The sequence below is a fragment of the Paroedura picta genome, chromosome 6 (genome assembly GCF_049243985.1).
Source record: "Paroedura picta isolate Pp20150507F chromosome 6, Ppicta_v3.0, whole genome shotgun sequence".
Classification (NCBI taxonomy): Eukaryota; Metazoa; Chordata; class Lepidosauria; order Squamata; family Gekkonidae; genus Paroedura; species Paroedura picta.
In genome coordinates, this window is record NC_135374.1 from 54,396 (window position 1) to 70,936 (window position 16,541).

The following is a 16,541-nucleotide window of genomic DNA, read 5'->3' on the forward strand; positions in this document are numbered from 1 at the left end:
TCCGCGTCTGGCTGCAAGCTTCCTTGGCTCCCCATCTCAAAAGGAATTCTATGAGGACATGGTCACTTCCCCCTAGGGTCCCCACCTCCTACACCTCATCCACCAACTCTTGCCTGTTGGTCAGTATTAAGTCCAGTATGGCTGAACCTCTTGTGGGTTCATCTACCATTTGATAAATGAAATTGTCAGCCAGGCAGGTCAGAAAGTTGCATGACTGAGGACAACTGAGGATGGCCTACTAGCACCTGATAGAATGCACTTATTGAAGTTGGGGAAGAATGTATTTGGCAGGAACCTGGGGAGATTCATCAGGAGAGCTTTAAACTGAAGCCACAAGGGGAAGGAGACGTTCAACATAGGGAGTGTAAGGAAGGAGACCGATCGGGGACAGCCCAACCGGGAAGGCCAGCTCATAGGGAACCAAAAGTAAAAGGATTCAGATGCCTTTATACCCTAACCCTAACATCCTAGCCCTAGCCCTAACATCCTAACCCTAACCATTAACTTTGTATCAACAGGGGCATCACATTAAAATTACAAGATGTCATAGTCCCGTTTTATACGGCACTGGTCAGATCACACCTGGAGTACTGTGTGCAGTTCTGGAGGCCTCACTTCAAGAAGGACGTAGATAAAATTGAAAGGGTACAGAGGAGAGCGACGAAGATGATCTGGGGCCAAGGGACCAAGCCCTGTGAAGATAGGTTGAGGGACTTGGGAATGTTCAGCCTGAAGAAAAGGAGGTTGAGAGGGGACATGATAGCCCTCTTTAAGTATTTGAAAGGTTGTCACTTGGAGGAGGGCAGGATGCTGTTTCCGTTGGCTGCAGAGGAAAGGACACGCAGTAATGGGTTTAAACTTCAAGTACAACGATATAGGCTAGATATCAGGAAAAATTTTTTCACATCCACTACTTCGATAGTGTTCTATGTAAATTTTCCAAAATGTTTTATGTAAACCGCCCAGACCCGTAGGGAAGGGCGGCATAAAAATCAAATAAATACATAAATAAATAAACAATCAAACAAATAAAAAAATGGTGTTGGATGCAAATGCTGCGAATACCATGTACAGCCGAAGTTTCCGACAAGATTGTTTTGGAGAGGAGCAGGCTAACTGTGTCATTGGAAGGGAAGATGTTACGGCTAAGGCTCACTTACTTTGGACACATCATGCAATCAAACTCACTAGAAAAATCATTAATGCTCGGCATGGTCAGTAGCAAAAGGAAACGTGGTCGCCAAAGGATCTGCTGGCTCGACACGATCAAAGCCGATACAGGGATGACCATGAATCAATTAAAAGTAGCAGTCAGAGACAGGGGCGCATGGCGAAGACTTTGCTATAAAATCGGCGAGGGATGGACACAACTGATTGGATGACATCATCATCATCACATCTGTGGAGTAATTAGAATGACACCCTCCCCCCTTCAGAGGGGAAAGAGCATTTGAAACGCTGATTTCAAACCACAGAGAATATGCTTTTTCACAAAAAGGCTTGAGTCAAGGCACAGGGGCTGTGGACTATACTACTGTGTTGCACTAAGTATGTTCCTGCTATGTAAATCCTACTGCATTGTTTGAATGCTTATGCTGTGCTTGGGGTTTGCTTCAGCTCAGTATCATGTTTTCAGATGTCTTTAGATGTCTGCAATCCAAGACCCTTTGCATTGTTTACTGAATGTCCTGTTGATTGTACTTGATTTACACAGTGTGAACCACCTCCAATCTCAGTGAAAATGGTGGATTATAAAGAATAAGGAATAAATAAACAAATGGTCATCACTTTACATGAACTGGCAGTTTAAAAGCAGCATTAGTACTGGTGATAAATATTTACAACATATTCTCTATTTAAATATTTGGGGGGGGGTGTAGCTCAAAATTATATGTAAAATTTCAGTTAGGTGATGTTTCTCATTGACCATATTTCCTTCTCTGTGGACCTCTTTCCAGTACCCAGCCATTTCCCAGACTGAATGTGACTGGAAAAAGCTGGGCACAAATGCAGCAGGAGGTAAAATGCCCAGTATAGGACCCCATAAGAGAATCAGGGGGGCGGGGGCAGGGAGGGAGTTAAGCATTTCATCAGGAAACTGGCATTTCTGGCTTCATCTTTCCATCAAATGTAAGTTGTGGGAGAGGGAGAATGTACAGAGTGATATGGGTGAGTATGAAGGCTGCTCAGCTAAACAAATTTTGAGTCCAATAGCACCTTTAAGATCAGCAAAGTTTTATCCAAGGTCTGTACTTCAGTGTGCACACACACTTCCCACTCGTTCTCCCCTGCTTTGCCACCTCCAGTTCAATATTATTTTTCCCCCCTTCCAGTTCTTGAAACTGGAAGTAATCCCAGATGGAGGGAGGAGGAAACGGTCTTGGGAACACAGCATTTCAGTGGTTAACCCCCTCTTCCCCCTGCCGCCACTAACTCATCTTGCAAGCCCCACCCACTCCATTTTCATTGTCCTACAGCTGTCCCACCCTCTGGAGTGGCCTCATCATCCTGGAGCCCTCTGAAAGAGCAGGACTGGCAGGGAATATTCAGTGAAGTTCCTAACATTTGTAGCAACCCTGAAAAGAGCTTTGGTTTGCGTCATGGAGCCCAAATGAAAGCAGATGTTCCAAACCCAAAATAGATGACTATACACAAAACAGATGCCAGTACAAACCAGTATCTCCATTTCCAAACCCAGACTTTAAATGTAAAAATAGCCACACACTTCAACTACTCCACTCCTTCTACCCCCTAGAAATGAGAGTGAAATTTATTTTATTTTGTCTGCTTTTCTCACTGAGACTAAAAGCAGATTCCATGGTGTAAAATAATATAATCAAATAGCACCAGAGATCCAAAGCATGAGGACTAGGATTACAAAAAGCAGAAAACTCTTTTAAAATATTAGTAAATAGATTACAATAGTAAAACTCACTGCAGGAACAGCAAAATAAAATATACAACAAACAAATAATAGAAGGGAGGGACCCACAGCAGGTATTTCTGTCTTAAAGCTTGCTTAGGCCTTGCTTCTGTTATTTGAATAAGGGTAACATCCAATGTAATTTATTTCAGATTTCAGATTTTTCTGCCAATTTGGGATTTTTCACAGGTTTGTAGAAAGATCTGTCTTCTCTCAACATGGGACCATGTTGAGAATTAAATATATTGATGAGTGGGGGACCCATATGTACCCTAAGGACATTTCATTTTCTACACTCTGACTATTTCTTCTTTCCCTTTCCTGAAAGCCAAAAATAGATAAGAGAACAGGAAGAGGAGATCTTGAGGATCCAGTACAAAGCTGTTTACTTGCACTGGGTCTCTCCAATTCTCATCTGAACCTCAACCAGGATCCTGCACTGGCTATCTGTTGGCAGAATTTAAATATGCACAGAACAAAGCACCAGGCTGCTTAAATAATAAAATATTTTTTATTCAGAAGAGAAATAACTAGGTATGGAAAAAGGAGATGATGATGATGTCAGCCATTCAGTCGAGTCTGATTCTTGGCGATCCTATGGCTCAACTGTCACCATGATATTTGATCCTGTATCACTTCTTTTAGTTGTGTAATATTCTGGCATTAGTGATGGGGCAGTGATCCTCCAGAAATGGGAGGATGGACAACTACATCCTTGTGCCTATAACTCAAAGAAATCTAATGACACAGAGAGAAATTGGGCCATTTAGGAAAGGGAAGCCGCCACTATAAAACTGGAGCTATCCACTTGCCAGCATTGGTTAGAGGGTTCCCCAATTTCATTTGAGGTGTGGACAGACCATAAACATTTGTAAGCCCTGTGGAAACCCCGAAAGTTAACCGCCAAATGGATAAGGTGGGCGGAATTTTTCTCATGGTTCTCATTCACTCTGAAACACCTTCCTGGGAAGCTGAATTTCCTCGCTGATGTCTTATCCTGCCTACCGCAACAGAAAAGGCAGACCCAGTTCAGTGTTCTGCCCCTCCCATCTGGGGCTGGCAGCTGTGACACAGAGCCAAGCTGTACAGCTGCAAGCCACCCCTAGCGGTTGGCTGCAAGTAATTGACCAAGTAACAGGTTTGCTAGATCGTGGAAATTTGGTTGATCTCGTTTACTTGGATTTTAGTAAAGCTTTTGATAAGGTTCCCCATGATATTCTAATGGATAAACTGAAGGACTGCAATCTGGATTTTGATAGTTAGGTGGATGGGGAATTGGTTCGAGAACTGCACTCACAGAGTTGTTGACAATGGTGTTTCATCAGACTGGAGGGCGGTGAGTAGCGGGGTACCTCAAGGCTCGGTGCTCGGTCCAATACTTTTTAACATATTTATTAATGATCTAGATGAGGGGGTGGAGGGACTACTCATCAAGTTTGCAGATGACACCAAATTGGGAGGACTGGCAAATACTCCGGAAGATAGAGACAGAGTTCAACGAGATCTGAACACAATGGAAAAATGGGTAAATGAGAACAAGATGCAATTTAATAAAGCTAAGTGTAAAGCAGTGGTCCACAACCTTTTTTAGGCTGCGAACCAGTGTGTGGGGGAGGGCGATCCAGTGCCCGCGCAGCCGCAAACTCGCATGCACGGTACTCTTGTGCATGCGCGGAATTACACAGAGTAGTTCAGTGGTGGAATAGGCTGCCTAAGGAAGTGGTGAGCTCCCCCTCACTGGCAGTCTTCAAGCAAAGGTTGGATACAAACTTTTCTTGGATGCTTTAGGATGCTTTGGGCTGATCCTGTGTTAAGCAGGGGGTTAGATTAGATGGCCTGTATGGCCCCTTCGAACTCTATGATTCTGTGATTCTATGATTCCATTGTAGCTTCTAGGCAGTGCAACTACTAGGAAAATATAATCTACTGATTCTATTTGCTAGTCCAAGAATCCCAAAATAAGAGCCACAGGCCAAGAGCCTTTGTCTCTCGCCCTTTTTAATCCTCCCAGCCTCTTGTGGCGCAGAGTGGTAAGGCAGCATAGGCAGCCTATTCCACTGCTGAACTACTCTGAATGTGAATTTTTTTCCCTGATATCTAGCATATATCGTACTTGTAGTACTTGTAGAGAGTGAGAAAAAATTCCTTAATCTACTTTCTACCTTGCATATATTTATCTTTAAAAGGCAGCTTCTGTGCTAGTCATAATTGAAATACAAATAGAGAATAAAACTGCCAGTCATCCTCCCCAGGAGCAAGCATCTTTTAATTTCTTTGCAGCCGTCTCCATCTGCAGTGATCTTGGAGCCCAGGAAAATATTGAGAGGGCCGGATACCATGGTCTTAGTTTTCTTGATGTTGAGTTTCAAGCCAGCTTTTGCACTCTCCTCTTTAGGCTATTTAGTTCCTTTTTGCTTTCTGCCATTACTGCATCCTATAAGGAAAGTTATTATGCTGATGCCTGGAATAAAAGTCAGTTTGTGTGGAACTGACTTTTGTGGCCCCTCAAACATGGTGCCTACATCTTGCAATTGGGATATAAAATAATAGAGTCACAGAGACCCAAATTCTGACACTTTTGTCCCACTTTTGTCTGTGGCTCAAATTTGCATCACCAAACAGGAGATACCAGAAGGAAATTTAGGGTTAATAGTCAACGTGGATATTTAAAACATGCATTCCCTAATTCACATTCTTAACCTGTATGTATGCTATGTCTGAGGTATGCTATGTCTGAGCATATAGAATTGTCTTAATACAAATGATTCTATCAGGAGAGCATGATGGTACCTTAACTTCCACAGTGACATTTTAGAGGAGTAGCCATGTTGATCTTTCGAAGCAATATTTCACAATATATAATTACATATTGTTTTTGTTATTAATCACTGTGCTTTAATTATGTTCAATATGTAACAATTAAAATACATCCTGCATATCAGATATTACATAATGATTCACAACAGTAGCAAAATTACAGTTATGAAGTAGCAATGAAAATAATTTCATTGTTGGGGGTCCCTACAACATGAGGATCTGTATTAAGGGTTTGCGGCATTAGGAAGGATGAAAACCACTGTCTTAGAATCATAGAGTTGGATGGGGCCATACAGGCCATCTAGTCCAACCCCCTGCCCAACGCAGGATCAGCCCAAAGCATCCTAAAGCATCCAAGAAAAGTGTGTATCCAACCTTAGCTTGAAGACTGCCAGTGAGGGGGAGCTCACCACCTCCTTAGGCAGCCTATTCCACTGCTGAACTACTTTGACTGTGAAATTTTTTTTCCTGATATCAAGCCTATATCGTTGTACTTATAGTTTAAACCCATTACTGCGTGTCCTCCCCTCTGCAGCCAACGGAAACAGCATCCTGCCCTCCTCCAAGTGACAACCTTTCAAATACTTAAAGAGGGCTATCATGTCCCCTCTCAACCTCCTTTTCTCCAGGCCTAACATTCCCAAGTCCCTCAAACTATCTTCATAGGGCTTGGTCCCTTGGCCCCAGATCATTTTTCTGACCCAGATGCAAAACTTTACACTTATCTTTATTAAATTGCATCTTGTTTTCATTTGCCCATTTTTCCATTGTGTTCAGATTTCGTTGAACTCTGTCTCTATCTTCCGGAGTATTTGCCAGTCCTCCCAATTTGGTGTCATCTGCAAACTTGATGAGTCGTCCCTCCACCCTCTCATCTACATCATTAATGAATATGTTAAAAAGTACCGGACCGAGCACCGAGCCCTGAGGTACCCCGCTATTCACCTCTCTCCAGTCTGATGAAACACCATTGACAAACAACTCTTTGAGTGCGGTTCTCTAACCAATTCCCTTATCAATTCCTATCAACCGAATTTCCACGATCCAGCAAACCTGTTACTTGGTCAAAAAAGGAAACCAGGTTGGTCTGGCAGGACCTGTTGGAGACAAATCCATGCTGACTTCCTTAGATCACCAAATTGTCCTCCAGATGTTTGCAGATCGCTCCCTTTAATATCTGCTCCATTATCTTCCCCACAACAGAGGTCAGACTTACTGGTCTGTAGTTTCTCGGGTCATCCTTCCTCCTTTTTTTGAAGATCGGAATAACGTTTGCTCTCTTCCAGTCCTCTGGGATATCTCCAGTCCTTAAAGAGGTCCCGAAGATGATGGACAAGGGTTGTGCAAGTTCCCCGGAAAGTTCTTTGAGCACTCTCGGGTGCATTTCATCCGGCCCAGGGGATCTGAATTCATCCAGTGCAGCTAAATGCCTCTCAGCAACCTCTCTGTCTAAAAGCTCTGCCCATGAGGCTGGGAGTTCAATCCCAGCAGCCGGCTCAAGGTTGACTCAGCCTTCCATCCTTCCGAGGTTGGTAAAATGAGCACCCAGCTTGCTAGGGGGTAAACGGCAATGACTGGGGAAGGCACTGGCAAACCACCCTGTATTGAGTCTGCCATGAAAATGCTAGAGGGCATCACCCCAAGGGTCAGACATGACTCGGTGCTTGCACAGGGGATACCTTTACCTTTTTATGGTATTCCTAGTTGCAATGCATGGCTGTCAAAGTTATGGACCATAAGGAAGGCTGCGTGTCAAGGACTTTTGAGCTGGAGAAGACTCTTGTCTTGGACTGCAAGGCAAACATACCGGTCAGTCCTAGAGGAGATCAGCCCTGACTGCTCCTTAGAAGGCCAGATCCTGAAGATGAAACTCAAATACTTTGGCCACCTCATGAGAAGGAAGGACTTCCCGGAGAAGAGCCTAAAGCGGGGAGTGATCGAGGGCAAAAGAAGAATGGGACGACAGAGAATGAGGTAGATGGATGGAGTCACTGAAGCAGTCGGTGCGAGCTTAAATGGACTCTGGGGAATGGTAGACGACAGGAAGGCTTGGAGGATCATTGTCCATGGGGTCGCGATAGGTTGGACACGACTTCGCAACTAACAACAACTGATAGGTAGCTAATGAAGTAACTACAGTATGGGAGCAGCATTCACAGTCTGTTGAGCTTCCAATAATTAACAAGCTACAGCAGTCTGCACCAAACAAAGTTGTCTTTCAGGAGTAATCTAGTATTCAGAGTACCCTAGTGTGGATCCAGGTGTCCAGATCAGCTGTTTCAGGATAGGGGCCATCTTGCAGGCTAGACTGTCACAGGAAGTTGAATCTTCCTCCAATTCAGTGAGGGGCGCCCCCATCATTTTTCAGGTTTAACCATGTAGCCATGGATACAATCCATTGCAATTCATCCACAAGCCCTTGAATATTCTACAACAAAGCTGCCTGGTTTCATTAAAGTACTTCACAACATTGTTTATCTTCCTGACATTTAACACAAAGGAAGATCCTCTAGGGACCCTCACAAGCTCACTATTTATTGGAAAATGCTGGTTGGTTTACCCTGACTATTGGGTGACTGCCCAATAATGTACTACACCAAGATATTCCAGTGCTAATATTTTAATCAAAACCTTGTGTGGGGCAAAAAAACCACAGATTATGTCAGAAAAGCGAGTGAAAACCACCCCCCCTTCAGAAAGGCTCTGGAGCCAGCTGCAACCTACTTGCCTGCTACAGGTTCCCCAGGCCCACCCCTAGAAGCAAACCTGTGATGCCTTCTCAGTTGCCATTGTGCCTTCTGTGAATCCAGCTCTCTGCCACCTTCAATGTCTCCTCCGTCTGCCTAGCCATCCATCTGCACAGCACTCCAAGTATTACAGCTTGGGCAATGCCAGTCCATGCCCAATCGCAGCTGATGCTGTCCATGCATATCTTGGGATCCAAGGCTTCTGCAAACGTCCTGAATGGATTTCCCACATGCCAGGGAGGGGATGGGGAGTGACAGCAGGTGGGACAGAGAGGAGGAGAAGAATTAGAATCATAGAATCATCTAGTCCAACCCCCTGCTCAACTCAGGATCAGCCGAAAGCATGCTAAAGCATCCAAGAAAAGTGTGTATCAAATACTTAAAGAGGGCTATCATATCCACCTATCTGAAAATCCAGATTGCAGTCCTTCAATTTATCAATCAGAACATCATGGGGAACCTTATCAAATACTTTACTAAAATCAAAGCAACCGAATTTCCACGATCCAGCAAACTTGTCACTTGGTCAAAAAAGGAAACCAGGTTGGTCTGACCGGACCTGTTGGAGAAAAATCCATGCTGACTTCCTTGGATCACCAAATTGTCCTCCAGATGTTTGCAGATCGCTCCCTTTAATATCTGCTCCATTATCTTCCCCACAACAGAGGTCAGACTCACTGGTTTGTAGTTTCCCGGGTCTTCCATCCTCCCTTTTTTGAAGATTGGAACAAGGTCCTGCCACTTGGATATTTTCTCAAGCTGCTCAGAAAGTGCAGCATCCACATCCTCTCGTTGGTCAGGCGGACGGTAGCAGACACCAACCACCACACTGTTTGTTTTCCCCTCGCTTAATTCCATCTAAACATCTGGAAGAAGTTCCTGACAGTTAGAGCGGTTTCTCAGTGGAACAGGCTTCCTTGGGAGGTGGTGGGTTCTCCATCTTTGGAGATTTGTAAACAGAGACTGGATAGTCATCTGACAGAGAGCCTGATTCTGTGAAGGCTCAAGGGGGTGGCAGGTGACAGTGGATGAGCAAGAGGGTTGGGCGTGTCCTGCATAGTGCAGGGGGTTGGCCTAGTTGACCCAGGAGGTCCCTCCCAACTCTAGGATTCTAGGATTCTTAATTCCATCTAAACATCTGGAAGAAGTTCCTGACAGTTAGAGCGGTTTCTCAGTGGAACGGGCTTCCTCAGGAGGTGGTGGGTTCTCCATCTTTGGAGTTTTTTAAGCAGAGGCTGGAGAGCCATCTGACAGAGAGGCTGATTCTGTGAAGGCTCAACGTGGTGGCAGGTGACAGTGGGTGAGTGAGAGGGTTGTGAGTGTCCTGCATAGTGGAGGGGGTTGGACTAGATGACCCAGGAGGTCCCTTCCAAATCTAGGATTCTGTGATTCTTAATTCCATCTAAACATCTGGAAGAAGTTCCTGACAGTTAGAGCGGTTTCTCAGTGGAACGGGCTTCCTCGGGAGGTGGTGGGTTCTCCATCTCTGGAGATTTGTAAACAGAGACTGGATAGCCATCTGACGGAGAGGCTGATTCTGTGAAGGCTTAAGGAGGTGGCAGGTGACAGTGGATGAGCGATAGGGTTGTGAGTGTCCTGCATAATGCAGGGGGTTGTACTAGATGACCCATGAGGTCCCTTCCAACTCTATGATTCTATGATTCTACTTGGTAGTAGTGACCATGTGCTTTTGCAATTTTCAATTGTGGGAAAGAGAAAACCTTTATGTAGTCATACATATAGACTGGACTTCAGGAAAGCTGATGTCCTCGTTGTGGGTCCAATGGCCAAGAAGTCCAAGACCAGATCAAAGCAGGGAGTGTAATTGACCAATGTTTTGCTAGATGCCATCTGCAGAATCCTGTCAGTTTAAACCAGTAGTTCTCAACCTTGGAGTCAAGACCCAAATTGGGGTCGCCTGGCCCCTTCCTCGGTGTCGCTTGATTGGTGACTGCTGCGGCATTGGCGGCAGCCGACTGTGGCAGGCGGAGGTGCATGGTGGCAACAGGCGGCGCTCCGCAGCAGTTGTTTGCCAGGAGAAGGTCTCTGTACAGCAGGGCTCCAGGCATAATTAGGCGGCAGCCAAGCAAGACGTACAGCAGTGCTAGGGTGGGGGGCTGGGATGGCGTGCGGCTGCCGAGGCTGCTCTCGAAGTGCATCAGCAGGCTCTGTTTGTTGATGGTCAGCATGTCCGAAAAGGAAGAACCGCCGCCACCTGAGTCCTTCTGCGGGGGCTTCTGCTGGTACCTGCCCGCCTCCCAAAGGCCTGACAAGGGTGCCTCACTTCCCCCTAGGCGCCTCTGCCATCTCCACGCCTCCTTGAAAATTCTTGTGCGCATGCACGCACCCCTACCACCCCTGCCCCTGCTGTTGGGGCCCGGGCATACAGTGGTTGAGAACCTCTGGTTTAAACCACAGCTGACCTATAGCATGCACTTGTGAGACAATCTATAGGATGCTTAGGGCTGATCCTGCGTTGAGCAGGGGGTTGGACTAGATGGCCTGTATGGCCCCTTCCAACTCTATGATTCTATGATCTATAGTTTGCAATTGAATATAAGTTGGGGGAGGGGTTCTGGGGTTTCTCCATTCAGTTTTGCCTCTTGCACGAACATGCTGAGATCCTAATCACCTTCCCTTCCTCTCCCCACAACAGACACCCTGTGAGGGAGGGAGGCTGAGAGAGTCCTGATATTACTGAAGAAGAAGAGTTGGTTCTTATATGCCATTTTTCTCTACCTGAAGGAGTCTGAAAGCAGTTTCTATTTAGCTTCCCCTTTCCTCTCCCCACAACAGACACCCTGTGAGGTGGATGAGACTGAGAGAGCCCTGAGATTACTGAAGAAGAAGAAGAGTTGGTTCTTATATGCCACTTTTCTCTACCTGAAGGAGTCTCAAAGCGGCTTCCAATCACCTTCCTTTTCCTCTCCCTGTGAGGTGGGTGAGGCTGAGAGAGCCCTAATATTACTGCTCAGTCAAAGCAGTTTTCTCAGTGCTGTGGTGAGCCCAAGGTCACCCAGCTGGCTGCATGTGGGGGAGTGCAGAATCAAATGCATGCCAAATTAGAAGTTCACATTCCTAATCATTACACCAAGCTGACTTAACTCCCAGTGGTCCTCCTGGCTTCTTTGAACCCACAGATTTAACATGTGCAACCTTGGGCTTCCTGCTGGCTATGGGGAAAGAAGCAGAGAGGGGACAGGCTTTTCAACAGGCCCCTTTGCAGAAACTGTGTGAAGGGGCTCCCAACACTCCTTAGCAAACTCAACTCTCTCATGGAATCATACATCTGGAAGGGATCTCCAGGGTCATCTAGCCCAGCTCCCTGCAGAACGCAGGAAATTTACAACTAGAAGGAAGTCTTCTTGCAAACACTGGGACATTCCAGTAAACATCACTGGACTTGGGCTATGCATTCACTAGGCTGACGGTTTAGCCCCTGGTCCTCCATTGCCACTGAATCATAACTTTTCTCTGTAGCTGGGCAAGAGGTTGGCATGGAGAGCCTCTCTTTTGGAGCTGGAGCCAGAATCTCAACCTCCTCCTGCATTCTGGCAGCAGAGTACACCAAGAGGATAGGCATGTTCACAGGAAGAGGAGGAGAATCTGGAGACTCCAAGAAAGAAGGGCTATTTTAGTAAACCAGACAGTTACAAGACACACCCACACCCACACCCACTTCCAGAGAAAACAAAGAAAGATGCAACCTGGTTGTGAAGCCATTGATAGGCCTTCCTCTACAAGATGCAGCAAACAGGCAACTTTTGCACACAGCCAAACTGTGCAACAGCTTTCCCACTGCCGAGATCCTGGGATGCCCCTCCTCAAATCCAGCCTCCCCCAGTTTCTTGGCCTCTCCAGACCTCTTGCCCTGATGCTCTCCACAGCTCAGCCCCAGCCTCTTCCCCCTCTCTTCCTTTTGTTCCACCTACAAAGCAGCCGAAGCTGGTGGGGAAGCCTTCAAGTGGAGCCTAGTGATGCTAGCTCTGGGTCGGGAGAATCTTCAGATTTGTGGGGAGGGGGGAACCTGAGCCCTCTGCAAGGTAGAGTCCCCTTGAGCCCAGCCTCCCAAGAAGCCATGTTCTTCAGGGGACTGGATCTCTGTTGTTGGGGATCAGCTGTAATGTTGAAAGAGGTTGGCACTGCCAGCCTGCCTTAGACCCCCCCTCCCCCCCAAGCTGAGGCAAAACCAGAAGCCAGGGAGCAGCATCTCCTTCAGCAGCTTCTGGGGGGGGGGGGCTCCTACTGCTGCTGGCTCTCTCTCCTTTCTAGTTTCGGTGGCCAGGTCCAAGGTGCATGGCTGACTTTTGATCATCTGACTTTGGGCCACTGCCGTCAAGCTTCAGCTGAATCCTGGCCACTTTCATGGGGCTTTCAAGGCAAGAGGGGGCTTATTGCTGCCTGCCTTTGCATAGTGGCCCTGGACTCCCCTGGATAGTCCCTCGGCCCAATGCCGACCAAGGCCAGCCCTGCTTAGCTCCCACAATCTGGGGCGGGCGGGCGAGCCGGGCCATTGAGGGCAGCATGGCACCTGGGCCCTGTCCTTTATACACACTCGGCTGGTTTAATGGATATGTGAAATTCTCTACATTCTCAGGTGTGCTGAGCAGGGAAGTGGGGTGGATGTTTTTCTGAGGCTGTTTTCCCCACGGACAAATTGAGAAAAGAATCCCAATTTCAACCCCACCTATGTAAATACAGTCCACTTATAGCTGTCCAGGCTGCTGAGCTGCAAATCCGTTATGTTTGATGGGTAAAATGTGGGACATGAGGGAGGCATGGCAAAACCCCTGTGCTTGCACATGATCCAGGCTTGTACAGGCTGCATTTGCATTCTTTTGCAACCATTATTTAGGTTTTGTTAACGTTACTTACACATTTGTTTAAATTTGAATGGGAACATTCCATTCAGTTCACATCTTCCCAGAAAACCCACATCACTGGGGCTAAGCAGGACACACAGAGAATTGCTTCTACATCTCAGCTAGGCAGCCAAATCACCATCTCTGTAAAAGGCCTGAACTTCTCTGTGCATCCTCAGGGTAGCTCCTGCCCCACAGTTTCTACACCATCCCCAGTGCATAGCCACTGCAAATTCTTGGGTTTCTTCTTTATGGTCAGAGTTTCTTGCATTCTAATCCAAATAGTGATTTTATTCATTTCCTATATAGAACTTTATTATAAGGCACCTCTCTCCTGAACATTTTTTGCTGGAAGGCTACATAAAAATACAGTCATGCTCAGCTTCCAGCAGCTGACTGAACAGCTAATGGAACATCACCTTGATTCAAAGAACGTATTTTGCTTGGGGAAAGCACTGTCCGCAACTCATGCACCACTTTTATATGCAGGAGAAGGACATAGTCCAGAGCAGTTCAGCTCTTTGGAGACCACAAACCTTGCTTCTGCTCCAGACCCTGCCAAGACAAAGGGCAGCCCAAAATCAAAGGGCACACAGCCCTCTCTCCGAACAGACAGCAAGGGAGATGGACAGGGACCACCCTTCTTGGTGCAGTGGATAAGAGCCAGCATGGTGTCCTAGCTAAGACTGGCAGCCCATAATCTGGAGACCCAGATTCGATACCCACTCATCCTCCACATGCAGCTATATGGATCATTCTTGATCCAGTCACAGTTCCTCTCAGAGCTCTCTCAGCCCCACTGGCCTCACAAGGGTGTCTCTTCTGGGGAGAGAAAGGGAAATGAAAACAGGATACAAAAACCAACCTTCTTCTACATTTACAAGTAACCTTTGGGTACGATCTGTCAACCAGTTATTGATCCACCTGAAAGAATTAGGATCCACACCACATTTTACCAGCTTGTCAACAAGAATATCATGTGGAACGTTATCAAAAGCTTTACTGAAATCCAGATGAACTATGTCCACGGCATTCCCCTGATCCAGCAAGGTAGTCGCTTTCTTGAAAGAAGAGATGATTGGTCTGACATGACTTGTTCTTGCAAAACCATACTGACACTTAGAAACCACAGCTCTCTGCTCCAGCTGCTCAAAGACTGACTTATGATTCATTCCAAAATTTTGCCAAGCTCACAGGTCAATAGTTACCCAGATCCTCCTTTTTCCCTTCCTTGAAGATGGGGACAACATTTGCCCGCCTCCAATCATCTGGCATCTCACCTGTTCTCAAAGAAATGTAAAAAAGAATGGACAGAGGTTCAGAGATGACATCTGCAAGTTCTTTTAGTACTCTTGGATGCAATTCAGCTGGCCCAAAAGATATTGTTTCATTTAAAGAAACTAGGTGTTTATGGACTACCCTCACTGTGATCCTAGGCCACCATTCCCATCCCCCCTGTTTTGTTACACTTTTGCCACATTCCATCACAGAAGAAGACTGAGGAGTAATAGGAGTTAAGCAGTCCAGTCCTCTCTTCATTATCATCATCTTTAATAATTTCACCTACTATTTTTCTTATTTGAAATATAATTAAAGAACCCTTTTTCAGAAGAAGAAGAAGAAGAAGAGTTGGTTCTTATATTCTGCTTTTCTCTACCCAAAGGAGGCTCAAAGCGCCTTCTCTTTACTCTCCCCACAACAGACACCCTGTGAGGGAATTGAGCCTGGGAGAGCCCTGAGATTACTGAAGAAGAAGAGTCGGTTCTTATATGCCGCTTTTCTCTACCCTAAGGAGTCTCAAAGTGGCTTCTAGTCGCCTTCCCTTTCCTCTCCCCACAACAAACACCCTGTGAGAGAGCCCTGATATTACTGAGGAAGAAGAGTTGGTTCTTAGATGCTGCTTTTCTCTACCTGAAGGAGTCCCAAAGTCTGCTTCAAGTCATCTTCCCTTTCCTCTCCCCACAACAGACACCCTGTGAGGTGGGTGAGGCTGAGAGAGCCCTGATATTACTGATATATTCCTGCTTGGAAAAAACAGCTTTATCAGTGTTGTGGTGAGCCCAAGGTCACCCAGCTGGTTGCATGTGCAGGAGCAAGTAATCAAACCCAGCTCGCCAGATTAGAAGTCCGCACTCCTAGCCACTACACCAAACTGGCTCAGGGAAAGTGGGAAAGTGTCTGCCACAACTGGGAAAGTGTCTGCCATTAATTACTAACATGGACTGGTTACCTGTTTTAGCAAAGAATAATCATATGACATAGTTTGGGTACAATGGCAGAGTTTACTATTTTGCCACTGATTTACCTTGTATATGTATACCCCGCGGAGCGCATAAAATAAAGCTGTAAGGGCTCTGTTGGAGGGTCCTGTCCGGGATGAGGAAGGGTGCCGATAGGCCCCTTCCCCCGGAATGACAATCGGAGGGCCAAATCGGCAGGTGCAAAGCGGCTGCCGATTGGCCCCTCCGATTGTCAGTCTGGCGACAAGGGACCAATTGCCGCCGGACTGACCAATCGGGAGGCGCGAAGCTGTCCGCCGCCATTACCTGCTTTGCCTTGGCCAGGGCAGGTTGGCCGCGCCTGTGCCCACGACTGCGAAGAAGACACCTCCACGCCCCCCTGTGCCACCCTGCCCCTGCACCACAGGCCAGCAGGGCCGTCAGGGCGGCGGCAAAGACGTCCGTGGTGCCGAAGAACGCACCGCCACCAGCAGCAACGGCGGTGGAGCTGGCAGAGGCTTCTGCGGCGGCGGCGAAGTCGGCGGGGCCATCAGCGGCGGCGGCGGAGACACCTGTGGGGGCAACGAAGCCATCGGAGCCAGCGGTGCCGCTGGAGCACTCGGTAGCAGCACCGCGGCCAGCGCATCCGGGAGCAACAGCGGAGCCCGCCCCCCCACCCTGCCCGCATACAGAGACGCTCGGTCACCCTCACCTACAGGTAGGCTGTGCTGCACAGGGGGGGGGCAGACTAACCGCTAGCGGGCTTATTTTCTAGTATATATATATATATATGTACTTTTATGATTCTTAGAATCATAGAATCATGGAGTTGGAAGGGGTCATACAGGCCATCTAGTCCAACCCCCTGCTCAACGCAGGATCAACCCTAAGCATCCTAAAGCATCCAAGAAAAGTGTGTATCCAGCCTTTGCTTGAAGACTGCCAGTGAGGGGGAGCTCACCACCTCCTTAGA